Below are 27,833 nucleotides of genomic sequence, written 5' to 3'. Positions count from 1 at the left end.
AGCTCTTTTGGGCAGGGCCCCCTTCACCTCTTGTATCGGTTATTGATTGCTTTATATGTTACTCTGTATGTCCAATGTATGTAACCCACTTATTGTACAGCGCTGCGGGATATGTTGGCGCTTTAAAAATAAATGTTAATAATAATAATAATGTGTTCCCTTTCTGGTTACGCCCACAAACCCCATATGCTAAGGGCAGTAATGGTTACCGCAAAAGACCCCCTATGTCAGTGGCTGTCATATTGTTTTAGTTCATGACCCACTTGAAGGTCCAACCTTTGGCCATGCCCCCCCCCCCAACTTAGGGCCCATTGCTCCCCATAAATAACTGCGCCAGAGAAGTATCACCCAATGCATTCTGGCCCCCTAGCACTGCACCATTTAGCCTATTGGTGGGCTTGGGTCTGTGGAGCCCAATAGGACTGGGGCCCACCGGGTTTTCTCCCAGTACACCGGCCGGCCAGTCTGACCCAATGTGCAGTAAGCTGAAGACCAACGTCTGGGAGCAATAATAGGAGTTGAACAACAAGAGAAACACAGGTTGATAGTGTTGCCATTACCTACCGAATGGCCAATTAGTAGGGATGCACCGAATCCCGCATTCAGTTCGGGATTCGGGCCAAATCCAGCCTTTTTTTGATGGATTCGGTTTCGGCCGAATCCACGGTCCCAAAAGTAAAAAATATCAAAAGTTACAAAAAAAGATGAACATTTTTATTAAATACAAAGCATAGAAAAAGCCCAACGCATTTCAACCCAATAATGGGTCTTCATCAGGGGGAAAAAAAAAGTTAAAAAAGGGGCGGAATCCACGGTCCCGGCCGAACCGAATCCAAATCCTAATTAGCATTCGGAAAGGGTTAAAATTTAGGGGGGGGGGGGTTTAGCTGCCCCTATATATTAGGTAACTTTTAACCCTTCGGATTCAGTTTAGGATTCAGCAGAATCCATCAGGGTGGGTTCGGGGGTTTGGCAGAAACCAAAAAAGTGGGTTCGGTGCATCCCTACTAATTAGCAATCAATTTGACTACTGCATGGCTGTACAATAATCAGTGCAGTCTGCAGCTTGAATCTTAATGCAAAGCTAATGGGCAGGATGCAGTTTAAATGGAAACAACCTCTGCCCCCCCCAGGGTTCATTTTCAAATCTTCTCTCTATAGCTGCAGGCTGCACTAATTTCTATACTGCCATGCAGAATGCGATAAAACAAATAGTTAAATAGATAATGATAACAAGCACTGGCTGCTGTGACTGCAAAGAGAGGAAGTATGGCAGCCCCAACGTGCTCAGCCGGCCGAGGAACATGACGCAATATCAGCCAATAGAGACGGCTCTGTCATTTCCTCCATAGCAAGTGAACTGGCCGAGCCTCAAGAGGCTTCTATGGCTGTCACTGCTTGAACCGGATGCCGAGCCTGCTGTATCAGGCTGACGTGTGATGTATATACAGCCTACAATATCCTGAGATCATTTGCAATCACTCTTCGTTTTTTATTATTTGTAGTTTTTAACTTATTTTGCTTTTTGTTCAGCAGCTCTTCAGTTTAATATTTTAGCAGCTGGTTGCTAGGGTGCAAATTACCTTAGCAACCAAGGAGTGGTTTGAATGAGAGACTGGTATATGAATAGGAGAGGAGCTAAATAGAAAGATAAGTCATAAAAAGTAACAATAACAATAAAACTGGAGCCTCACAGAGCAATAGGTTTTGGCTGCCGGGGTCAGTGACCCCCATTTGAAAACTGCAAAGAGTCAGAAGAAGAAGGGAAGTAATTAAAAAACTATACAAAGTAAATAGATAGAAACTCATGGTTCTTCAGATGCAAGTTAGTACTGATAGTATTGATAGCTTTGTCACTTGCAGTACCGCTTCCCACCAGATTGTCAGTCTTTTTTCCATTGGCTCCAGTGAAACAGCGCCACTGTAGTTATGTAGTAAAAAGCTGCTGACAAAACAATGGGATTGGAATAAATGTTGAACAAAATATGTTTAAAAAAATGATCTAATGGGGCTTCTGAGTCATTCTGTTGGGTGGGCATCATGTTCCCTTATATTATAGGGAATTTATATTTTAATAGGAAATATATTTACTTTGCAGACAACAATAACTGATAAAAACCAAACCCGGGTCCTTTAACACAAGACCAAAATCCACCCGGGTGGTGGGCAAATGGGGCCAATACAATTGTTTATTTTATACAATAAGCTAATTTAGAATAAAATGAACCAATAAGCTCATTTAGAATTAAATGAGCATTATATACAGGTACCTTGGCTATAGTGTAACTGGCTGTGCCACAAGTTGCGACTCAGTACACAATGTAGCATGGGGAATCAGTGTTTGTATCCCTCCCCCTTCTGCCTCTCACTCCCACAGGACAGTGTAAGATCCAAGCTGGCATTATCGTGCCACCTGCCCTGGTTGGTGAGTTAAACATTGTTTATAATGACTGTGTATAGTAACTACCGGGCAGCATTCAGCAGCCTCCCATATTTACTGAGTCCGTTGGTGATACATAGATTCCATCAGCCGACATTCCAACCCTAACAGCTGGTACCCCCCACCCCCTGCCTTACTGCCTTCTGTGCTACCAACCTGTGCCCTCTAATCCCCCCCCCCCCATACTAAGCACAATTGAACAGGAACAGCCCCCTAAGTTTGCTCATAGCCTGTACAGAGAGATACCATAAACTATGGCACATAGGGATTCCCCTGTACTAAGCACAATTCAGCAGGAACAGCCCCCTAAGTTTGCTCATAGCCTGTACAGAGAGATACCATAAAACTATGGCACATAGGGATTCCCCTGTACTAAGCACAATTCAGCAGGAACAGCCCCCTAAGTTTGCCCATAGCCTGTACAGAGAGATACCATAAAACTATGGCACATAGGGATCCCCTGTACTAAGCACAATTCAGCAGGAACAGCCCCCTAAGTTTGCCCATAGCCTGTACAGAGAGATACCATAAAACTATGGCACATAGGGATTCCTCTGTACTAAGCACAATTCAGCAGGAACAGCCCCCTAAGTTTGCTCATAGCCTGTACAGAGAGATACCATACAACTATGGCACATAGGGATTCCCCTGTACTAAGCACAATTCAGCAGGAACAGCCCCCTAAGTTTGCTCATAGCCTGTACAGAGAGATACCATAAAACTATGGCACATAGGGATTCCCTGCACAGAGCACAATTCAGCAGGAACAGCCCCCTAAGTTTGCTCATAGCCTGTACAGAGAGATACCATAAAACTATGGCACATAGGGATTCCCCTGTACTAAGCACAATTCAGCAGGAACAGCCCCCTAAGTTTGCCCATAGCCTGTACAGAGAGATACCATAAAACTATGGCACATAGGGATTCCCCTGTACTAAGCACAATTCAGCAGGAACAGCCCCCTAAGTGTGCCCATAGCCTGTACAGAGAGATACCATAAAACTATGGCAGATAAGGATTCCCCTGTACTAAGCACAATTCAGCAGGAACAGCCCCCTAAGTTTGCTCATAGCCTGTACAGAGAGATCCCATAAAACTATGGCACATAGGGATTCCCCTGTACTAAGCACAATTCAGCAGGAACAGCCCCCTAAGTTTGCTCATAGCCTGTACAGAGAGATACCATAAAACTATGGCACATAGGGATTCCCCTGTACTAAGCACAATTCAGCAGGAACAGCCCCCTAAGTTTGCTCATAGCCTGTACAGAGAGATACCATAAAACTATGGCACATAGGGATTCCCCTGTACTAAGCACAATTCAGCAGGAACAGCCCCCTAAGTTTGCTCATAGCCTGTACAGAGAGATACCATAAAACTATGGCAGCATAGGGATTCCCCTGTACTAAGCACAATTCAGCAGGAACAGCCCCCTAAGTTTGCTCATAGCCTGTACAGAGAGATACCATAAAACTATGGCAGCATAGGGATTCCCCTGTACTAAGCACAATTCAGCAGGAACAGCCCCCTAAGTTTGCTCATAGCCTGTACAGAGAGATACCATAAAACTATGGCAGCATGGCCCTTGCTAAGCTACTGTATACAGAGCAACCCGTTCCGTTATGGAGTTGTTGGATATAGGGAGGCAGCCCCTCCACAAACATATAGCAAAAGCTTATTAAACTAAAACTAAAACACAACTAAATGCCTCCACAATAGACATAATGTTACCCCTACCCACAATGCCGCTCACCTAGGTGCATTCATGAATCCAGTGCCCTATAGCTTGGAACCTGCTCATTCCTGGCACTGAATTTCCCTTTGACCTTCAGGTACATACGGTATATAACATACACAGCCCTTCCTGCTCCTCCTCACAGGCCCTGCTGGCAGTCAGTCCGTCTCTGCCTTCAGCACCACTTGGTACCTACAGCCCAAAGTAATGCACAGAATTTATCCCATACTCCAAATCAAAGTGCCAAAATGCCCCCAGAGGGTCTCCAATCACCCCTTGCTGGTGCATATGGGTACTTTGTTAATGCAACGGCACTGGGTGCCAAAGGTGCCTTCTAGTGATCCCCTCCAGCCAGACACACAGCGGAGCTTACACTCTAATCCCCCGGAGACAATTACTAACACAGTAGGAGCACCTGGAATAAAGCTACAGAGACACAGGGAGAATATACAGACTCCAGGCGGGTCGGGCTCTGGTCAGAATTGAACCTGTGAGCCCAGTGCTTGGATACAGCTACTGCCCAATCAGTAGCCCTGTCCCTGCAGAGCCAGTACTAGGGATCCACATACATTCAGTACCTTATACAGCCCAGTCCTGAGCTGGGGCACCCCCATGCCTCACCGTGCCCCCCTGTGCCAGGCTGGAATGCCCCAACCAATGGCAGGGCGGGGGGGTTAAAGCCATAGTAAATATAAGGGTGCTTACCTGGGTTCCAGCCGGGGATCAGCTCGTTACACCCTGGGTCCCTGCACTGTTTGTAGCAGCCTCGCAGGCAGCAGAATGGGGGTGGGAATGGGAGTTTTGGAATTTGCCCCCTGGCTGTGAGAATATGCTAAAGAGCGAGTGACATACCTGGAGGATTCCTCCCCACTAACAGCCCCACCGCGCACTCACTGCACTTTCACTTTATATTTACCTACGGGGGGAGGCAGAAAAATCAATAAAAATGGGGGGACTTGTGGAAAAATGCTGCCCCCTGAAACAACACCAACGAAAGAAATGCTGTAAAAAAGCAGAAAATCGATTTTCCTGACTTTTTTGTAATGTGGAAAAACCAATTTGTGATAAATCTGCCCCCGTATTCTCATATTTTGGGGCTTATTTGCTAACGTTAGAGTGTTATTTACAAAGGGTTAGGCCGCTGCCATTGGGCCCTGTGCGTAACCATTGGCAACTCCCTGGAACGATGCACAAGGTGCTCCTGGGGCGGCCCATATGCCCCCCGCCCACAACCAGCGGGGCATTAGTACCAGTGCCAACTGCCAAAGAACTAAACTTAATACTGATTTATTTTCACTTGTTTCAGTTTCTGCCCCTGTGCACTGCAGACTTATTATTACCCCCAGAGTATGCCCCACGGGGGGGCAACTATCAGTGCTGAACAGAACAGCGGGGAGCAGTTCCTTTGGGTTGTGGAGCTGAAGAGAAGTAACCACTCTGAGAAGCATTTTGGGGTCACAAATGCAAAATTTCTGCCCTCTGGGTCTAGTAACCCATGGCAACCAGTTACCAGGTAGTCACCTGTTTGACAACAAACTTCTGATTGGTTGTTGAGGATTACTAGAGCCTGGCTCGTTTTAGAACAGGGCAGAAAGGGACTTGCACTTGCCCCTCAGTCTCAAAGGGTCCCCTTGGCAAAAATACCAACTATTACGATACTACGGTACTGACAGCAGTTGGCAGTTGCGGTTGAAATACAACTGCCAGCATCCCCTGAGAAGCAGAGACATTGCTGTGGGCACATAAAGGCCCTCTCTCTGCTTCCTTCCCAAGTACAAATGATCTTGACTGATCTTGAAGGAGCCCAAGTTGGCCCTGTCTTACCCGGAATCAACAGTCAATATTTGCTTTTCTCTCTGTTTGCTGCTGGGTGGGAAGAGCCCAGCCTTGTGCTGCCTGCCCCAGGGAACACACAGGGTTAATAGACTCATTGTAGGTAAGGGCAAGTTCAGTCAGGCGCTGCACTACGGACTATTTGTATCTGTCACTTGTAGCCCCAGAATCCTCCCTTCCATGCAGTCAGCGTTAAAGGGGAACTACATCCAAAAATGTAGTAAATGAGCTGCCAATCAAGCTCTCTGGTGTGGCCCTGTATGAAGGCCCAAATGCCCAACGAGGGTCCAAAGGGCATCATGGGGTCTCTGCATGGATAATTACCCCCTGCCACTGCTCCCCTTCCTTCACCAACTGTTAGATCTAACTGATAATCTCCCTACCCTTCCCAGACACCTTGTCCCCCCCAAACTTCACAAACACTGTAGTTATACACAAAATACCAATATTTATAGTTTCTTTTGCGCCTCCCTTTATCTATAATTAAAGAGACATTCCAGTCAAATAGGTAGAGCATATTAAACCCATTTATGCCAGTAAGATCACAGCAGAAACTGAGTAATGAGCAAATTAACCCCAGACAAGCCCAAAAGATCACTGCCCAGGGAACACACAGGGTTAATAAGACTCATACCGTATTCATTGTAGGTAAGGGCAAGTTCAGTCAGGCGCTGCACTACGGACTATTTGTATCTGTCACTTGAAGCCCCAGAATCCTCCCTTCCATGCAGTCAGCGTTAAAGGGGAACTACATCCAAAAATGTAGTAAATGAGCTGCCAATCAAGCTCTCTGGTGTGGCCCTGTTGTCCCCAACGAGGGTCCAAAGGGCATCATGGGGTCTCTGCATGGATAATTACCCCCTGCCACTGCTCCCCTTCCTTCACCAGATTACCAGTTAGATCTAACTGATAATCTCCCTACCCTTCCCAGACACCTTGTCCTCCCCAAACTTCTCAAACACTGTAGTTATACACAAATACCACAAATACCACAAATACCAATATTTATAGTTTCTTTTGCCTCTCCCTTTATCTATAATTAAAGAGATATTCCAGTCAAATCGCTGTGGAAAATAGGTAGAGCATATTAAACCCATTTATGCCAGTAAGATCACAGCAGAAACTGAGTAATGAGCAAATTAACCCCAGACAAGCCCAAAAGATCACTACACAAAATGGAGGGATTGATAGCACTACCTTACCAACAGTAGCACAAGCAAATCTTCTCTCTAATTATTCCCATTCTGAGTCGGCACAGGGGGACCCCAGGCCGGGAATTCCAGTTCCATCTTGTATCAAATTCACGCTGAGATTCACAATAAACAAATAAACCCAAGTATGGCAAATCATTCGAAATCTTGCAAATCCACCTAAAAAAAGAGCAAGTTGGAACGCCCCGGGGCAATACATGTTTCTATAAGCGGCTGCGGGGGAGCTTTCCATGTGATGCCAACTTCCTATTCAGCCCTATAGCAGTCGCTTCAAAGCACATTCCTCCTGTTGTAAAAGTCAACAATGTGCTTTATTTAAAGGGCAACTCCGCCTAAGAAACGTTTTTTTTTTTAGATACTGATAGAAAATGCCATTCCAAGCAGCTTTCTGATATACATTCATTCAAAGTCGGAAATGGTTATGGAGTCATTGCTGCTTCTGACTCGTGAAAGATTGTAGCAGAAGGCAGCATGCAAAGCATTGTGGGACACGGCCAGAGGAGAGCTGGTTATTGCTACACTGTATCATAGCCTAGCAACAAAAGTGGTTTCATTCATTTCATATGTGGAAACATAGATCCTGCATTCCATGACTTTAGATAGATTTCATATGCAGTGGAGGTAAAGGGTTAAAGGTGGGGGCATTTACTTGTAGTTTTTTTTGATGTTTTTGATTGTCTAATGCTCCTATTGGCTGCAAGATGGTTAAGTTTTGTAAGTTTTGTCTAATAATCTGATTGGCTGAAGGTAGGTCTATCCTTGTGAATAATCTAATGGGGGGGTCAAATGTTAATACATGGGGGGAGGGGTAAATATAAATGCTCTTATTGGCAGCAGGGAAAATTAGGCCATAATCCCATTGAGGAAGCGAGACAGGCAGGTCAGTGTCAGGGCGAGACGTGGGGCTGATTTATCAACTATGGGCAGTAACCCATGGTAACCAATCAAATTGTTGCATTCATTGTTCTATCTGCAGCTGGCTGAAAAAAGACAATCACTGATTGGTTGCTATGGGTTGCTGCCCATGGGAAAATGTGCTCAGTGTTGATAAAAATGCCAGGTCAGGGTGGGCAGACAAAGGCACAGGCACACACATCACTTTGGACCCAGGGGAGGCGGGGCCTATCAGGAATCCCAAGCAAAGGCCCCACCCACTCAGGCCTAACCCCGCCCTCCCCAGCTAAGGGACCCCCATTCCCCGTGACGGTGCCGGTGCAGGTATCTATTGCCCAGTCCATTCCAGCCCCCAGCGCTCCGTCCTGTTGGTGTGCTCGGGCCACTGGGGCCCACTGGGTTTTCTCCTGGTATTCTGGTGGCCCAGTCCGACCCTGTAACTGGGAGATACTGGGAATTGGGTTGAAAGCACAGGGTCCAGGTTTGGCCAAACCGAACCCTTAATGTTATGTGTCTCTGGGGGCCCAGATGGTTTGGTTCTGTCAGTGTTTGGGGAAGAAGCCCCCCCCCAGAGCAATCATGGCTGCTCCCGCTGACAGGAGACAAGTATGTGGCAGAGCGACTCCCCCAGCACAACCTGTGCCGACCTGTCCCGCCTGGGTCTGTGCAACTCATTGTTCCAACCTGCCTGTCTATAAGGTCTATAGGGCCTCGGCTATTAAACTGGTCTCTGATGGTGATTATTGGCCGAGTAGCCATCGGGCAAGGGGGGGTATAGAAAGAAAAGCCCCCAGTCGCACCATAGGAGCCATTTAAAGGCCAAGTAGAAAGAGCCATTTGAGTGACATGTAATTTGTCTGTACCGAGCACATAGGGGAGTCCCATTGGGTTGGGGTGCTGCCGGCACTGACCCCCCTCCCTATACATCAGTAAGGGCCAATCAGAGGGTTCCCAGGGCGCCCAGCAGGGAAAGGGTCGGGGCTGTTTGCTGAACGCGGTGGATAATCACAAGTTATATTTAGGTTTGTGTGAGAGGCGAGTGCTACAGTGCGTTACACAGGAAGTGTAAGTATGGCAATAGCCATTAACCCCGTGTGTGCCGGCGAGCATCCTCATCCCATCTCTGCCCCCCCACATGTACCGAGTGTCTAAGGCAGGGAAAGCAGGTCTGTGTGTATGGGGGGTATAAATAGGGGGGCCTGCCCCAACCAATCACACAATCAGCAGCTTTAGTCAGGAGGGATGCTGGGTAGCAGGTATAGTAGGGCAAGATGGAGACAGTGGGGCAAGATGGAGACAGTAGGGCAAGATGGAGACTGTGGGGCAAGATGGAGACAGTGGGGCAAGATGGAGACAGTAGGGCAAGATGGAGACTGTGGGGCAAGATGGAGACAGTGGGGCAAGATGGAGACAGTAGGGCAAGATGGAGACTGTGGGGCAAGATGGAGACAGTAGGGCAAGATGGAGACAGTAGGGCAAGATGGAGACTGTGGGGCAAGATGGAGACAGTGGGGCAAGATGGAGACAGTGGGGCAAGATGGAGACTGTGGGGCAAGATGGAGACAGTAGGGCAAGATGGAGACAGTAGGGCAAGATGGAGACAGTAGGGCAAGATGGAGACAGTAGGGCAAGATGGAGACAGTAGGGCAAGATGGAGACAGTAGGGCAAGATGGAGACAGTAGGGCAAGATGGAGACAGTAGGGCAAGATGGAGACAGTGGGGCAAGATGGAGACAGCGGGGCAAGATGGAGACAGCGGGGCAAGATGGAGACAGTAGGGCAAGATGGAGACAGCGGGGCAAGATGGAGACAGTAGGGCAAGATGGAGACAGTAGGGCAAGATGGAGACAGCAGGGCAAGATGGAGACAGTAGGGCAAGATGGAGACAGTAGGGCAAGATGGAGACAGTAGGGCAAGATGGAGACAGTGGGGCAAGATGGAGACAGTGGGGCAAGATGGAGACAGTAGGGCAAGATGGAGACAGTAGGGCAAGATGGAGACAGTAGGGTAAGATGGAGACAGTGGGGCAAGATGGAGACAGTAGGGCAAGATGGAGACAGCAGGGCAAGATGGTTGTTGTAGTTGTATAACTCCCAGCAAAATTGTAGTTGTAGTTCAACAACATTTGAATAGCCATATGTTTTACTAATTGTACTGTAGGCCTGAAAGCACTCAAAGTACTATATATTAAATGTACTATAACTATATATCATCAATGTACCTCCAGCTGCCTTCTTTCTAGGCTCAGGAGGGGTGCTGAGTTCTAGAGTGGTACTGAGCTCCATGTAGCTTTCCATCACATGGTAAGCACTGAGACACAGGCACAACTCCCTGCCACATGGATATGTTATAATATCTAGCTGTGTGCCCGTGTACTACTGAATAAGGCTACTTATGTTCCTATTTTACCCTTTAGATTGTAAGCTCTCAGGCTCAGGGCCCCCTAGTAGCCCTAATCCTCCTACATGTAGGTCCTACCTCCAATATAACACACGTCCTGCCCCCCCTCCAGCATTTACAGGGCTATTGACCCTACTGATTACTGGGTACAGAGATAGGAGTGCCAGGCTACAGAGGTGCCGCCGTGCCAGGGAGGTTAGGGAGTATATGCCAGGGGAGAAGGAGGAACGCCAGCACAGAGGGAAGGGGGGCAGCTACCTGTGTGTTTATATAATTAGCCCGGGGGCAGCTCCTCACACTGTACTCTGTTCCTGCCAATAGGGAGAGTCCTGCAATGGAATTCCAACCCTGACACCATGTGCGCTCCCGTATCCCCCGCTATATACAGCAGCCTCACCTGCACTCACTGTCAAACTATAAATCCCAGCATCCTCCATGAATTCCCTGTAGAACTAGCCCTTCCATACCCCGCAGGAATCACATATCAATATCCCCCTGCCCCCCCGGCTGTTATTAAACTCCCGTCAGAGCTGATGTTAATGCAGCCCACACACAAACTACAGTTCCCAGCATCCTCCATGAATTCCCTGTAGTACTAGCCCTTCCATACCCTGCAGGAATCACATATCAATACCCCCTGCCCCCCTGGCTGTTATTAAACCCCTGTCAGATCTGATGTTAATGCAGCCCACACACAAACTACAGTTCCCAGCATCCTCCATGAATTCCCTGTATTACTAGCACTTCCATACCCCGCAGAAATCACATATCAATACCCCTGCCCCTCCGGCTGTTATTAAATGCAGCACACACACAAACTACAGTTCCCAGAAGCCCCTGAGAGGCTCCTGTTATCAGTTTATAGGCAGCAGTCAGTATTTAGGAGTCGGAATGCCTTCAGGTGTTGTTTAACTACACATCCCAGCACTCCCAGCACACTTCTTTTTATTACACAGGACAAAAAGTGTTTTCAACTACAACTCCCAGCCTCCCTTGATCACCTGTAGTGCAGTAGCTCCTGGCTGGGGGTACAGAGCCGTAACCCCCCCTTCCCACAGCAGACACATAAGGAGCACAGGACTTCCCCAGCTTCCTCATTGCCTCTGTCGGAAAGTCACACACAGCTACAACTCCCAACACCCCTTTCCCCCAAACCCCCAGCAACCTCAGCACCTTATTTATATCATTCAGCACCCTAACTTCTGTGCCAACAAAGGTCAAAATAAAAGGCAGATGAGCACTTACCTGGTGGCCCCTTGGGTGCCTGCTGGGTGCTACTGTGGCTCAGGAATGTGGCACTGGCAGGTATGAGCCCGGCTCCTCCTCTCGGTGATGTTAGTGCTGGAGGCTGGCAATTCTCTCTCTATAAACTCCCCCCCCCCCCCCCCCCAACGCTCACTTCTCCCCCTGCACTTCCTTATCTGCTCTACTGAGCCCAGCACCCACTGCTCTGCATTAGCACCCACTACTCAGCACCCACTGCTCTGCATTAACACCCACTGCTCAGCACCCGTACCTACTACTCAGCACTAGCATTGCTCTGGCAACCTTCTATCCAAATATAAAATAATCATTCTCTCTCTTTTGTCTTTGTTTTTTATCTACTCACTTCCTACACAATAGCCCCCATACTGCCTACAGGGGCAACTTGGGCAGGAACATCATTGTGGGCTAAGGGGGCCCAGCCTGAAGGCCAGTTAGGGGGGGATTTGGGGTGAGTGCTTATTTGTGCCCTGGGTACCCCTGGAACTATAGCAGGGTGACTGTTACCCCAATGTTTCTATATATCTGTAACCTTGTTATGGGCTAAGGGGGCCCAGCCTGAAGGCCAGTTAGGGGGGGGATTTGGGGTGAGTGCTTATTTGTGCCCTGGGTACCCCTGGAACTATAGCGGGGTGACTGTTACCCCAATGTTTCTATATATCTGTAACCTTGTTATGGGCTAAGGGGGCCCAGCCTGAAGGCCAGTTAGGGGGGGATTTGGGGTGAGTGCTTATTTGTGCCCTGGGTACCCCTGGAACTATAGCGGGGTGACTGTTACCCCAATGTTTCTATATATCTGTAACCTTGTTATGGGCTAAGGGGGCCCAGCCTGAAGGCCAGTTAGGGGGAGATTTGGGGTGAGTGCTTATTTGTGCCCTGGGTACCCCTGGAACTATAGCAGGGTGACTGTTACCCCAATGTTTCTATATATCTGTAACCTTGTTATGGGCTAAGGGGGCCCAGCCTGAAGGCCAGTTAGGGGGGGATTTGGGGTGAGTGCTTATTTGTGCCCTGGGTACCCCTGGAACTATAGCGGGGTGACTGTTACCCCAATGTTTCTATATATCTGTAACCTTGTTATGGGCTAAGGGGGCCCAGCCTGAAGGCCAGTTAGGGGGGGATTTGGGGTGAGTGCTTGTTTGTGCCCTGGGTACCCCTGGAACTATAGCGGGGTGACTGTTACCCCAATGTTTCTATATATCTGTAACATTGTTATGGGCTAAGGGGGCCCAGCCTGAAGGCCAGTTAGGGGGGGATTTGGGGTGAGTGCTTATTTGTGCCCTGGGTACCCCTGGAACTATAGCAGGGTGACTGTTACCCCAATGTTTCTATATATCTGTAACCTTGTTATGGGCTAAGGGGGCCCAGCCTGAAGGCCAGTTAGGGGGGGATTTGGGGTGAGTGCTTATTTGTGCCCTGGGTACCCCTGGAACTATAGCAGGGTGACTGTTACCCCAATGTTTCTATATATCTGTAACCTTGTTATGGGCTAAGGGGGCCCAGCCTGAAGGCCAGTTAGGGGGGATTTTTGATGAGGGATTATTTAATATATATATATATAATATTTGATTTTGAGTGGGCGAGTCTAGAATCATTCAGAGCCCAGAACATTGACAGTACTTGTAGCTAATCAGACAGTTAGAACAAGCACAGACCTAGGCCAGTATGAACATAACAACAACCTGTAGCCAATCAGTACATTAGAATATCCCCCAAAAGAAAAACACTGTATCCCCTTCTATACAAACACAATATTATAACCTGCCCTGAAAAACCTTCAGTTGCTTCAACATTAAGCAATTACTTAGATACAGTGCCCTCTGTTGGCTGCTGGTGGTATTACAGAACTTGTGCTCCCCTTACTGTATTACACTAAAGTTGGCCTTACAGAGGCAGATTCAGCCCCTTCTGACCCAAGGGTCCGGTTGCCTCCTGGTCAGTATTTTTTCCAGAAAAGTCAGCAGCCCTACCCAAGGGCCATTCAGGCAAAATTTAAAATTACGCTGAAATGTATTCTCCTGATTGAAACTTATTCCCCTGACAGTTATGGGTAGAAAAGGGATTTGGCCCAGCACGTAGGTGTCCAAACCAGGTGTCCACTGCCAGTTTTCTGACCTGTCCATACGTGCGTATGAGTGGCCAGCGTAATAGTGATTTAAATTGGGGTCAATGACCCCCACAGCCAAAAACTGGAGAGCTGCTGAACAAAAAGTTAAAGAATTAAAAAATGAAGACCAACTGCAAATTTCCTTGGTATAGCGCTCTCTGCATCATACCAAAAGTTAAAAGGTGAACCCCTTCAACTTAGGAGCACTAGTACGGGGGTAATTCAGTTGTGGGAGTTGTAACCCCACCGTATGATGATATGATGATTAGTTTGGGTGTTACCCCCCCCCCCCCCCAGCAATTGAGTTAGTGGGCTGGCCAGTTAAACTGACTAATGGCCTGTGAATGGGTCTTTCACTCCTACATGCTCATTGGCCCACAGACTACAGGCTGTAATGACTGTATTAGTAACATCAAGAGCACCGGTGGGGTTGGTGCTTGGGGTATAGCCCGGGGGCCCCACAATTACAGTTTGTGTATGGGGGTGTATCCCCTCGGCTCATATGAATAAAGACCCCCTGGGAAGGGCCATCTCTAGGAACGCGGTGCCATTATTTTATGCAGCGATGTCCCCGCATAACCTCAACTCTCTGCTTCTCCGGGGAGCGCGGGTAAACATGGAAATTGCACAGAAAATGTAAATTCATTGAAAGTAGCTGTGGTGTGGGAGCAAAGTAGGAGAAGATAATTCTCCCACCCACCCCACGCCCACCCAGGCTGAGAAACTGTCAGACTAGAGAAAGATCTGGGTGCAAAAAGAATATTTACTGACTTCCCTCATGAAGACCAACTGCATAGCGGATAAGCATTCTGGGCCCCCTATAGGGCAAGGCATGTAGAAGCCAATCTGCCCATGGCCCTACACATCCCTATGGGAGAGTAAAGGTTGGTGTTAGTGTTCAATGTTCCTGCTGGGCTGCCCCCAGCCCTAACGCCCCATAGAAAGTAAAGGAGTTTGCTTTAAACATTTTCCTGATTGTCACAAAAGTTTCAATAAATGGGGGAAAAATCTAAACTAAAAGACTAAAGAGTTAACTTAAAGGTGTACAACCCCTTCAGTTTAGGTGGCATTTCTTCCCTGGCTGCTTTGGATGATTTCCCCTCTGTTTGTGAAGAATTTTGACTTTTTTGATTTTTATTTCAAAAGCGGATTTTGGGAGATGTCGTTTGGGCCCACGGGTTGCCAGTGCTGGCAGAGGAAGTGTTAAAGTTCATGGCTACCTGCTGCTGACCAGCCCAGGTCCCTATAAAAGGGCCAGTACAATAAAATGCTCTGGGGCGCCCAGGCTGCGCGCTGTTCCTTTAAATGCTCTACGTGTCACTGCCTGCACTTCCAATAGATCCTACAGATAACACCCTGCATTCCCTTTAATCCTTTGTTTGGCACTCAGGCTCCCAGGGGAGGGGCGCCCTGTACTCCCCACCTATAACTGCCCTGCCCGGGCAAACAATCTGCAGCAATATCTGGGCCCTGGGGGCTGCGCTGTGGGCCCTGTCACGTGACCGCAGGGAACCCTCCCATTCCTGGCCGGGCAATATCTACTGGTATTTACAGAGGGACAGCCCAGTGCTCACAGGGTGTGTCAGGCCATTTCATTCCATGGAGCTTCATAGTTAGACCCTAGCAACCAAATAGGCATTACAGGTATCTGGAAACCATTTATCCAGAAAGTTCCGAATTACGGAAAGGCCATCTCCCATAGACTCCACTATAAACAAATAATTCTAAATTTTAAAAATTATTCCATTTTCTCTGTAATAATAAAACAGTACCTGTACTTGATCCCAACTAAGATATAATTACCCCTTATTGGGGGCAGAACAGCCCTATTGGGTTTATTTAATGGTTAAATGATTCCCTTTTCTCTGTAATAATAAAACAGTACCTGTACTTGATCCCAACTAAGATATAATTACCCCTTATTGGGGCAGAACAGCCCTATTGGGTTTATTTAATGGTTAAATGATTCCCTTTTCTCTGTAATAATAAAACAGTACCTGTACTTGATCCCAACTAAGATATAATTACCCCTTATTGGGGCAGAACAGCCCTATTGGGTTTATTTCATGGTTAAATGATTCCCTTTTCTCTGTAATAATAAAACAGTACCTGTACTTGATCCCAACTAAGATATAATTACCCCTTATTGGGGGCAGAACAGCCCTATTGGGTTTATTTAATGGTTAAATGATTCCCTTTTCACTGTAATAATAAAACAGTACCTGTACTTGATCCCAACTAAGATATAATTACCCCTTATTGGGGCAGAACAGCCCTATTGGGTTTATTTCATGGTTAAATGATTCCCTTTTCTCTGTAATAATAAAACAGTACCTGTACTTGATCCCAACTAAGATATAATTACCCCTTATTGGGGGCAGAACAGCCCTATTGGGTTTATTTAATGGTTAAATGATTCCCTTTTCACTGTAATAATAAAACAGTACCTGTACTTGATCCCAACTAAGATATAATTACCCCTTATTGGGGCAGAACAGCCCTATTGGGTTTATTTCATGGTTAAATGATTCCCTTTTCTCTGTAATAATAAAACAGTACCTGTACTTGATCCCAACTAAGATATAATTACCCCTTATTGGGGCAGAACAGCCCTATTGGGTTTATTTAATGGTTAAATGATTCCCTTTTCTCTGTAATAATAAAACAGTACCTGTACTTGATCCCAACTAAGATATAATTACCCCTTATTGGGGCAGAACAGCCCTATTGGGTTTATTTAATGGTTAAATGATTCCCTTTTCTCTGTAATAATAAAACAGTACCTGTACTTGATCCCAACTAAGATATAATTACCCCTTATTGGGGCAGAACAGCCCTATTGGGTTTATTTCATGGTTAAATGATTCCCTTTTCTCTGTAATAATAAAACAGTACCTGTACTTGATCCCAACTAAGATATAATTACCCCTTATTGGGGGCAGAACAGCCCTATTGGGTTTATTTAATGGTTAAATGATTCCCTTTTCTCTGTATTGGCTCTTATTAAAAGCTGGTTATGGGGGGGGGGGGTAGGGGTGTGTGGATATGAGGGGGCTTCTATCTGGTATATTTAGCCTTTAATGTATTAGGGAGGTCGGGGGTATCAGTGTCAGACGGGGGCTCCTGGGGGCCACCAGAGAAACAACTGACCCCAAAGGCCTTGGAAATACAAATGGCCACGGGCAGAGGTTCATTTCTGGGGCATCAGGATTCCGCATTTGTGATTGGAGAACACCGGGAATTGGGCCCAACGGGATAGTCCCCAGTATCCCAGTCTGATCTGCCAGTCTGACACTGGGATTATAAAAATGTATCTAGGCAAATTTGGGCCACACTGTATCTATCGCTTAATGTTAATGGGATTGTGGTTATTCTTTCCGAGGCAAATGCAGCAGGAAGGGAATAAATAATATAAATAGAGATACGCAGGGAAGAATAAAATGGAGTCTATGGGAAATAACCTTCCCGTAATTGGGAGCTTTCTGGAAAGCAGGTTTCCTTATAGTGGATCCCATACCTGTACAGGGAAGGAAAGCTCAGGTCCCATTGGCTGTCGGGGAATATAAACACAATGACAGTGTATTTGGTACAAGGCAAATGGGCCGGGGGGGAGAGATCCCTAACCACATCCTCTGCTATTGGTTCGTTCTGCTTGGCCAGCGTGCGGTCACTTGGTTTCTTTTCCTGTTCCACAAAGCGGCGCCTCTCTGTTTGTGTTAAATGGAAGAAACAAGCGCTGATATTTATGAGAAATAATAATTATCCTTTCATTTCATCGGTGCCTTATTTACAGCACAAATCAGATGGTAACGCTGTTCTGATTCAGCCCTATGGACAAGCCCATTACTAAGTGGGGTTTTTGGTCACACTAAGCACAATTCAGCAGGAACAGCCCCCTAAGTTTGCCCATAGCCTGTACAGAGAGATACCATAAACCTATGGCACATAGGGATTCCCCTGTACTAAGCACAATTCAGCAGGAACAGCCCCCTAAGTTTGCCCATAGCCTGTACAGAGAGATACCATAAAACTATGGCACATAGGGATTCCCCTGTACTAAGCACAATTCAGCAGGAACAGCCCCCTAAGTTTGCCCATAGCCTGTACAGAGAGATACCATACAACTATGGCACATAGGGATTCCCTGTACTAAGCACAATTCAGCAGGAACAGCCCCCTAAGTTTGCCCATAGCCTGTACAGAGAGATACCATACAACTATGGCAGCATAGGGATTCCCCTGTACTAAGCACAATTCAGCAGGAACAGCCCCCTAAGTTTGCCCATAGCCTGTACAGAGACATACCATACAACTATGGCAGCATATGGATTCCCCTGTACTAAGCACAATTCAGCAGGAACAGCCCCCTAAGTTTGCTCATAGCCTGTACAGAGAGATACCATAAACTATGGCACATAGGGATTCCCCTGTACTAAGCACAATTCAGCAGGAACAGCCCCCTAAGTTTGCTCATAGCCTGTACAGAGAGATACCATAAAACTATGGCACATAGGGATTCCCCTGTACTAAGCACAATTCAGCAGGAACAGCCCCCTAAGTTTGCTCATAGCCTGTACAGAGAGATACCATAAAACTATGGCACATAGGGATTCCCCTGTACTAAGCACAATTCAGCAGGAACAGCCCCCTAAGTTTGCTCATAGCCTGTACAGAGAGATCCCATAAAACTATGGCACATAGGGATTCCCCTGTACTAAGCACAATTCAGCAGGAACAGCCCCCTAAGTTTGTTGGCTACAGGCATTAAATTTGCAACCACAGAGCTGTTTAAATGATAGAGGCTGATGAAGAAAATGTTAATTAAAAACAAAACACACACAATAATGCCATTGCTTGCAGCCTTATAGCAAAAGTTGTAAGGAAACTTTAACGAGATCATACTAACGAGAATAAAAGGAAGGTACAGTAGGGTACAGTTTCCGGGCAGTGTCCGTGCCCACATGTGTGGCTGCGCCCCTGCCTACACTTAACCTTGGTATAGTTGATGTAACTGCCAGCACATCCTTTACAGTTGCTAGGATACGCCCACTGCCAGTCACATGGTGACTCGATGCCATCAAAGCAAAGGCGCTATAGTGAGTGCTACGGTCTCTGATTGGCTCATTTACAGGCGGATATGGAGTGCAGGTGTCAGGCTGGGCCCCTCTGAATTATTCCTGCAGTGCCCCGTGTGGGATTTGTTTAAAGGGGAATTTCACCATCAAATGTGTTTTGCTTAATAAAAGAAAATATAACAACTTCCCAATATCCATTCATCCCTCATTCTCACTGGGTTTATAGTTATGTGTAACTGTCACTGTGTCTGTCCCTTTCCCTTCCCTGCACTGCTGGTTCTGACTCCTGATACAACTCCCCAATATCCATTCATTCCTCATTCTCACTGGTTTTATAGTTATGTGTAACTGTCACTGTGTCTGTCCCTTTCCCTTCTCTGCACTGCTGGTTCTGACTCCTGATACAACTCCCCAATATCCATTCATTCCTCATTCTCACTGGGTTTATAGTTATGTGTAACTGTCACTGTGTCTGTCCCTTTCCCTTCCCTGCACTGCTGGTTCTGACTCCTGATACAACTTCCCAATATCCATTCATTCCTCATTCTCACTGGGTTTATAGTTATGTGTAACTGTCACTGTGTCTGTCCCTTTCCCTTCCCTGCACTGCTGGTTCTGACTCCTGATACAACTCCCCAATACCCATTCATTCCTCATTCTCACTGGGTTTATAGTTATGTGTAACTGTCACTGTGTCTGTCCCTTTCCCTTCTCTGCACTGCTGGTTCTGACTCCTGATACAACTCCCCAATATCCATTCATTCCTCATTCTCACTGGGTTTATAGTTATGTGTAACTGTCACTGTGTCTGTCCCTTTCCCTTCCCTGCACTGCTGGTTCTGACTCCTGATACAACTCCCCAATACCCATTCATCCCTCATTCTCACTGGGTTTATAGTTATGTGTAACTGTCACTGTGTCTGTCCCTTTCCCTTCCCTGCACTGCTGGTTCTGACTCCTGATACAACTCCCCAATACCCATTCATTCCTCATTCTCACTGGGTTTATAGTTATGTGTAACTGTCACTATGTCTGTCCCTTTCCCTTCCCTGCACTGCTGGTTCTGACTCCTGATACAACTCCCCAATACCCATTCATTCCTCATTCTCAATGGGTTTATAGTTATGTGTAACTGTCACTGTGTCTGTCCCTTTCCCTTCTCTGCACTGCTGGTTCTGACTCCTGATACAACTCCCCAATATCCATTCATTCCTCATTCTCACTGGGTTTATAGTTATGTGTAACTGTCACTGTGTCTGTCCCTTTCCCTTCCCTGCACTGCTGGTTCTGACTCCTGATACACCCCCAATATCCATTCATTCCTCATTCTCACTGGGTTTATAGTTATGTGTAACAGTCACTGTGTCTGTCCCTTTCCCTTCTCTGCACTGCTGGTTCTGACTCCTGATACACCCCCAATATCCATTCATTCCTCATTCTCACTGGGTTTATAGTTATGTGTAACTGTCACTGTGTCTGTCCCTTTCCTGCACTGCTGGTTCTGACTCCTGATACAACTCCCCAATACCCATTCATTCCTCATTCTCACTGGGTTTATAGTTATGTGTAACTGTCACTGTGTCTGTCCCTTTCCCTTCCCTGCACTGCTGGTTCTGACTCCTGATACACCCCCAATATCCATTCATTCCTCATTCTCACTGGGTTTATAGTTATGTGTAACTGTCACTGTGTCTGTCCCTTTCCCTTCCCTGCACTGCTGGTTCTGACTCCTGATACAACTCCCCAATATCCATTCATTCCTCATTCTCACTGGGTTTATAGTTATGTATAACTGTCACTGTGTCTGTCCCTTTCCCTTCTCTGCACTGCTGGTTCTGACTCCTGATACAACTCCCCAATATCCATTCATCCCTCATTCTCACTGGGTTTATAGTTATGTGTAACTGTCACTGTGTCTGTCCCTTTCCCTTCCCTGCACTGCTGGTTCTGACTCCTGATACAACTCCCCAATATCCATTCATTCCTCATTCTCACTGGGTTTATAGTTATGTGTAACTGTCACTGTGTCTGTCCCTTTCCCTTCCCTGCACTGCTGGTTCTGACTCCTGATACAACTCCCCAATATCCATTCATTCCTCATTCTCACTGGGTTTATAGTTATGTGTAACTGTCACTGTGGGTCGGAGTCACAACCCCCTGTACCTTCCTGCCTGTCTCGGCCACAGACTGTGAGTGACTGAGGGAAGAGCCAATCAGCAACAATCTTATGTAGAGCAACTTACCCACAGTTACACTTGTATCTCAACAGATGGGAAACTCAGTAATTAATCCCAAGGCCCTGGCACTGAAATGGTTAAATGAGCCCCCCCCCCCCTCATATTACTAAAGTGGCTTATACTGTAATACACCAACCTTGGGCATTTGGTACCCGGGCAGCAGAATATGGGGGGGATATTCCCATCCCGGGGGCCGACTGGGGGGAAATGATAGATGTTTCTACAAAACAAACTGAACTTGAACACAGAATATTTGTGATTCTTGTTCTTTTTATAATAACGGGGTAACCATGGAAACCGTCGCTCCGCTCACAATCAGAATTCATCCTACAGAGGGTTTTGCAAATCAGCGATGAGTGGGAACGACATGTAAATAGGAAGCGGGGTAAGTTCATCCTGTCTGAACTGCAACTCCCAGCAGCAACTGTAGGGCTGTGTGCGTAGTAAGGCTCCTGGAGGGGGCAGTAACTATGGGGTGGGATGAGGGGAGGGACAGTAACTATGGAATGGGATGAGGGGAGGGGGCAGTAACTATGGGGCGGGATGAGGGGAGGGGGCTGTAACTATGGGGCGGGATGAGGGGACGGGGCAGTAACTATGGGGCAGGATGAGGGGAGGGGGCTGTGACTATGGGTGGGATGAGGGGAGGGGGCAGTGACTATGGGGTGGGATGAGGGGAGGGGGCAGTGACTATGGGGTGGGACGAGGGGAGGGGGCTGTAACTATGGGGCGGGATGAGGGGACGGGGCAGTAACTATGGGGCAGGATGAGGGGAGGGGGCTGTGACTATGGGTGGGATGAGGGGAGGGGGCAGTGACTATGGGGTGGGACGAGGGGAGGGGCAGTAACTATAGGATGGGACGAGGGGAGGGACAATAGGGTAATATGGAGACAGTAGGGCAAGATGGAGACAGTAGGACAAGATGGAGATAGTAGGGCAAGATGGAGATAGTAGGACAAGATGGAGACAGTAGGGCAAGACGGAGACAGTAGGGCAAGATGAAGACAGTAGGACAAGATGGAGACAGTAGGGCAAGACGGAGACAGTAGGGCAAGATGGAGACAGTAGGGCAAGATGGGGACAGTAGGGCAAGATGGAGACAGTAGGACAAGATGGAGACAGTAGGACAAGATGGAGACAGTAGGGCAAGATGGAGACAGTAGGGCAAGATGGAGACAGTAGGGCAAGATGAAGACAATGGGGAAAGATGGAGACAGTAGGACAAGATGGAGACAGTAGGGCAAGATGGAGACAGTAGGGCAAGATGAAGACAGTAGGGCAAGATGGAGACAGTAGGGCAAGATGGAGACAGTAGGGCAAGATGGAGACAGTAGGGCAAGATGAAGACAGTAGGGTAAGATGGAGACAGTAGGGCAAGATGAAGACAGTAGGGTAAGATGGAGACAGTAGGGCAAGATGGAGACAGTAGGACAAGATGGAGACAGTAGGGTAAGATGGAGACAGTAGGGCAAGATAGAGACAGTAGGACAAGATGGAGACAGTAGGGTAAGATGGAGACAGTAGGGCAAGATGAAGACAGTAGGGTAAGATGGAGACAGTAGGGCAAGATAGAGACAGTAGGGCAAGATGGAGACAGTAGGGTAAGATGGAGACAGTAGGGCAAGATGGAGACAGTAGGACAAGATGGAGACAGTAGGGCAAGATGGAGACAGTAGGGCAAGATGAAGACAGTAGGGTAAGATGGAGACAGTAGGGCAAGATGGAGACAGTAGGACAAGATGGAGACAGTAGGGTAAGATGGAGACAGTAGGGCAAGATAGAGACAGTAGGGCAAGATGGAGACAGTAGGGTAAGATGGAGACAGTAGGGCAAGATGGAGACAGTAGGACAAGAAGGAGACAGTAGGGCAAGATGGGGACAGTAGGACAAGATGACAGTAGGGCAAGATGGAGACAGTAGGGCAAGATGGAGACAGTAGGACAAGATGGAGACAGTAGGACAAGATGACAGTAGGGCAAGATGGAGACAGTAGGGCAAGATGGAGACAGTAGGACAAGATGACAGTAGGGCAAGATGGAGACAGTAGGGCAAGATGGAGACAGTAGGGCAAGATGGAGACAGTAGGGCAAGATGGAGACAGTAGGACAAGATGACAGTAGGGCAAGATGGAGACAGTAGGACAAGATGACAGTAGGGCAAGATGGAGACAGTAGGACAAGATGGAGGCAGTAGGGCAAGATGGAGACAGTAGGACAAGATGGAGACAGTAGGGCAAGATGGAGACAGTAGGGCAAGATGGAGACAGTAGGACAAGATGGAGGCAGTAGGGCAAGATGGAGACAGTAGGACAAGATGGAGACAGTAGGGCAAGATGGAGACAGTAGGGCAAGATGGAGACAGTAGGGCAAGATGGAGACAGTAGGACAAGATGACAGTAGGGACACCTGTTATTTCTCTAGATATAACTCTAGTTCCCAGAATTCCTGACAGAGAATATACTGTGTTTGTTTAGGCAATAAATATATACAGTGGCTTGCAAAAGTATTCGGCCCCCTTGAACTTTTCCACATTTTGTCACATTACAGCCACAAACATGAATCAATTTTATTGGAATTCCACATGAAAGACCAATACAAAGTGGGGTACACGTGAGAAGTGGAAGGAAAATCAGACATGATTCCAAATATTTTTTACAAATAAATAAGTGCAAAGTGGGGTGTGCGTAATTATTCAGCCCCCTTTGGTCTGAGTGCAGTCAGTTGCCCATAGACATTGCCTGATGAGTGCTAATGACTAAATAGAGTGCCCCTGTGTGTAATCTAATGTCAGTACAAATACAGCTGCTCTGTGACGGCCTCAGAGGTTGCTAAGGGAATATTGGGAGCAACAACACCATGAAGTCCAAAGAACACACCAGACAGGTCAGGGATAAAGTTATTGAGAAATTTAAAGCAGGCTTTGGGCCTGATTCACTAAAGTGCGATTTAACGTGCGCTATTTATAGCATGCGTTAAAATTTTTACCGCGTCTTAATTTTGGCGATTTTTCGCACGATTCACTATAAGCATACTCGCGCTTTTTTACGCGCGATATTGCATGCGTTATTTAACTCGTGAAGACTATTTCAATGCGGTATTTGCTGGTACATGCGCTAAATTACGCCCGCGAATAGTCGCCGCATATGAATGGTAGCTTAGAAATAGTGTATAAAAATTGTCGCCGCATATAAATGGTGTATATAAATATTAGCCACATATAAATAGTAGCATATAAATAGTAGCATATAAATAGTATCATATAAATGGTAGCATATAAATAGTAGTATATAAATAGTATCATATAAATGGTAGCATATAAATAGTAGTATATAAATGGTATCATATAAATGGTAGCATATAAATAGTAGTATATAAATGGTATCATATAAATGGTATCATATAAATAGTAGTATATAAATGGTATCATATAAATAGTAGCATATAAATAGTAGTATATAAATGGTATCATATAAATAGTAGCATATAAATAGTAGTATATAAATGGTATCATATAAATAGTAGTATATAAATGGTATCATATAAATAGTAGCATATAAATGGTATCATATAAATGGTAGCATATAAATAGTAGTATATAAATGGTATCATATAAATGGTAGCATATAAATAGTAGCATATAAATGGTAGCATATAAATAAAAAATTCAACGCACGTCCAAAAATTCGCTGCGAATCCATGCCTGCCGAAACATTTCATCACTTGTAGCCGCATATAAATAGTCGCGCAAATGAACGCACGCCATGTTAGCCATACACGCCAATACTTGCAGAAAATGACTGTATTAAAGATGACCATTTCCCTGCAAACTGGCGGCTGCGTCACTCTGGGGGAAACACAGACTTCAATAAATAACACTGTAAGTCCATATTTTATTGCAAAAAATCATTTACTGTACTTTTCTATAATTTTTCGCCTGCCCCAAGTAGGTGTTAATTTTCGCATAGCCTAATGCAATATTTAGCGCGCAATAGTGAATCATGCGATTGTATTCTTTTCAGCGCAGAAATGAACGTATGCGGTAAAACTAGTGCGAGAAATACCGCATGCGAAAATGCGACTTATCGCATGCGGTAATGCTGTAGTGAATCGCGCGCTAATTGCCGCGTTTTTTTTACCGCAAAAAAGCGTGCGATAAACTTTAGTGAATCAGGCCCTTATGCTACAAAAAGATTTCCAAAGGCTTGAACATCCCACGGAGCCCTGTTCCACCGATCATTCAGAAATGGAAGGAGTATGGCACAACTGTAACCCTACCAAGGCACGGCCCCCCCCTAAACTCACAGGCCCAACAAGGAGAGCGCTGATCAGAAATGCAGCCAAGAGGCCCATGGTGACTCTGGGGGGGCTGCAGAGATCTACAGCTCAGGGGGGGAATCTGTCCATAGGCAACTATTAGTCGTGCACTGCACAAAGTTGGCCTTTATGGAAGTGTGGCAAGAAGAAAGCCATTGTTAACAGAAAACCGTAAGAAGTCCCGTTTGCAGTTTGCCACAAGCCATGTGGGGGGGGGGCAGCAAACATGTGGGAGAAGGGGCTCTGGTCAGATGAGACCAAAATGGAACTTTTTGGCCAAAATGCAAAACGCTATGTGTGGCGGAAAACTAACACTGCACATCACTCTGAACCCACCATCCCCACTGTCACATATGGGGGGGCAGCATCATGCTCTGGGGGGGCTTCTCTTCAGCAGGGACAGGGAAGCTGCTCAGAGTTGATGGGAAGATGGATGGAGCCAAATACAGGGCAATCTTGGAAGAAAACCTCTTGGAGTCTGCAAAAGACTTGAGACTGGGGCGGAGGTTCCCCTTCCAGCAGGACAACGACCCTAAACATAAAGCCAGGGCAACAATGGGTTAAACCCAAACATATCCATGTGTTAGAATGGCCCAGTCACAGTCCAGATCTAAATCCAATGGAGAATCTGTGGCAAGATCTGAAAACTGCTGTTCCCAAAGGCTGACCATCTAATCTGACTGAGCTGGAGCTGCTTTGCAAAGAAGAATGGGCAAGGATTTCAGTCTGTAGATGGGCAAAGCTGGTAGAGACATACCCTAAAAGCCTGGCAGCTGGAATTGCAGCAAAAGGGGGTTCTACAAAGTATTGACTCAGGGGGCTGAATAATTACGCACACCCCACTTTGCACTTATTTATTTGTAAAAAAATGTTTGGAATCATGTATGATTTTCCTTCCACTTCTCACATGTACCCCACTTTGTATTGGTCTTTCCCGTGGAATTCCAATAAAATTGATTCATGTTTGTGGCTGTAATGTGACAAAATGTGGAAAAGTTCAAGGGGGCCGAATACTTTTGCAAGCCACTGTATATATAGGGGTGGCCCTCTGATACCCTATACACACAGTATATATAATGCAAATAACGATCGCCCTGCAACAAAGAAGCGGCTCTAACAATATAATAATAAAAGGTTGGTATATCTGTATTGTATTATGTATTATATATTGTATATGTATTATTTCTGTATTAGTCACTTTCCTTGTGTTCCTTTATAAATGGAATTGAAATACAGTTTGCTCTTCTGTGCAAAATGTATCACGAGTGTGAACAGGGACCTGCTTATCAAGCTGTTATTAAGGGGGCATTTATCAAATCAAAATATTATTATAAATATAATATATATACTATGATATTTGCTCAAATCCACTTTGTTTTGATGGATGAAGTCACTTTCTATCAATATATATGGATAATGTGTCCTACAATTACACTTTCTGGTGATCTATTTGCCAATCAGAGATTAAGAGTTACATGAATACAATGTATGGAGACATAATACTCAGAGCAGGGAAGTGTTTGTTCCTCCCCAAAAACTATAAAACACCCCCCTTTCATATGTCTATTTAACACTTAGAAATAATATGAACTGTATTCTCATAAATGGCCACTAGGTGTCACTTTCTGCTTGTTATATTCTGCTGGCTCAAACAGGCTTTAACAGTGGGCTGAAAGCCTCACCACAGCCAATAAGAGCTTGTGTTTCTGGGGGGGTCTCCACCCTTTATATTATTATTATTATTAACATTTATTTATATTATTTCAGGGATCAGCTGCTATAAATATGTTTTGATGGGAAGGAACACTTAATTAATTTCTTGCTGTGCAGGATTTAAAAGTAACATTTTGGGAGAATTACATTGGTATAAATGCTAAAAGCTGTAAGTAATGTAGCTGTTCATTGCTCTATGAGTTTTTTTCTTCACAGCAGTGACACCTAGTGGCAGGAAGAGGCAACACATTGTGACTCCCAGAGACAAGGACTGCAGTTTACTGATAGGCTGGAATGGACTGATGGAGTCATTTGGCACTGAAAATTCACAAGTGGGGAAGGAAAAAAATGGGAAGAGAGTGTTGATCCATTTGTATCCACTTCTACTGAGCATTTTTAATCCTGCACCTCGCAAGAATGCTGGCATAGAGGGCTGGGATATTAAAAGTCACCTTGGAGTTCCATGACCTCTATAAATGTATTTATATGGACATGGAACTCCTCTGTGACTTATAATATCCCTATATGTTACAATAGGGGGTACTTTATTCACTATATATTATAAGGAACCCCTTGGGGGCTTATAATATCCCTATATGTTACAATAGGGG

General features: G+C 46.1%; 1 protein-coding gene across 4 annotated transcripts in view; it reads right to left on the bottom strand.

Annotated features, from left to right (window-relative positions):
- Positions 1-11,854, bottom strand: part of ptk2b (protein tyrosine kinase 2 beta) — a 78,594-nt gene extending 66,740 nt beyond the window's left edge. The window contains exon 1 of one of the 4 annotated variants that reach the window (XM_012964037.3): positions 11,759-11,854. The gene's annotated coding sequence lies outside the window, so the exon portion shown is untranslated. 4 annotated transcript variants of the gene reach the window in all.
- Positions 11,855-27,833: the final 15,979 nt, after the last annotated feature.

This window comes from Xenopus tropicalis, chromosome 5 (assembly GCF_000004195.4).
Source record: "Xenopus tropicalis strain Nigerian chromosome 5, UCB_Xtro_10.0, whole genome shotgun sequence".
Lineage (NCBI taxonomy): Eukaryota > Metazoa > Chordata > Amphibia > Anura > Pipidae > Xenopus > Xenopus tropicalis.
This window is presented reverse-complemented; position numbering and strand designations above follow the sequence as displayed.